The sequence below is a fragment of the Grammomys surdaster genome, unplaced genomic scaffold, assembly GCF_004785775.1.
Source record: "Grammomys surdaster isolate TR1022 unplaced genomic scaffold, NIH_TR_1.0 133, whole genome shotgun sequence".
Taxonomy (NCBI): domain Eukaryota; kingdom Metazoa; phylum Chordata; class Mammalia; order Rodentia; family Muridae; genus Grammomys; species Grammomys surdaster.
This window is the reverse complement of record NW_021604591.1, coordinates 3,207,426-3,208,315: the sequence shown is the minus strand read 5'-3', so window position 1 is coordinate 3,208,315 and position 890 is coordinate 3,207,426.

Below are 890 nucleotides of genomic sequence, written 5' to 3'. Positions count from 1 at the left end.
GGGGAGAGGGAAAGGGAGAGGGAGAAGATAGTGCAATGAGAGGAGGTAATCATGGCAGGGGTCAGACCTGTCCCAGGCCTGGAGAGACCCTAAGTATAATATGATAAGGACTCACCCAGGAGACTTCAGATAGCTGAATGATCCTCTGGGTGTGTGTTCCAGTATTGGTGACAGGACAGAGAAACAAAAGAGAGACCATTGGGTACAGGAGAGACAGCATGAAACAGGTAGCTACAGACCCTGCCCTCAGAAAGAGCTCGCATCTGGAATGAAGTGAAGACTGCAAGACCAAAGAAGACATATGTCTGTACATGGACATCTCCAGGGCTCCCTTGACCCTAGAAATGAGTCCCTCTTTTATGGATTTATATAGAACAGTGGCAGTGTGCCAGAGTATAGGTTGTTACTATTCTGTGACAAAGGACAGAGAAGAAATGTGAAACTGGGTAAAAGTTTGTCACTGACCAGACTTGGTCACTCCCAGAAGGGAGCTAGTCTCAATTCATTTACAGGGCTGTGCAGTAAGAACCACCTGCAGGAGTAGATTGTTGCATTTGCATTGCCAGACAGTGGTGTTTAGGAGGGGCTAGGAGATGGCCAGAGAGGCATCACTTGTGCACAAAAGGCCCATGAGAAACCACCAGCAGTGCAGGGATCAGAAAAAAAACAAAACCATGCCTAAGAAAATGGTGTGTGTGTGTGTGTGTGTGTGTGTGTGTGTGTGTGTGTGTATTTAGGCCAAAGGTTCATATTTCTGCACCTTACATTTTAAGGCAGGGTTTCCCACTAACCCTGGGCTCACTGATGAGCTCAACTGGCTGCCTGAGAGCTCAGGGGATCCTTCTGTGCCTGCCTCCCCTATGCTGGGACTCCAGCTGTGCCTGCCTCCC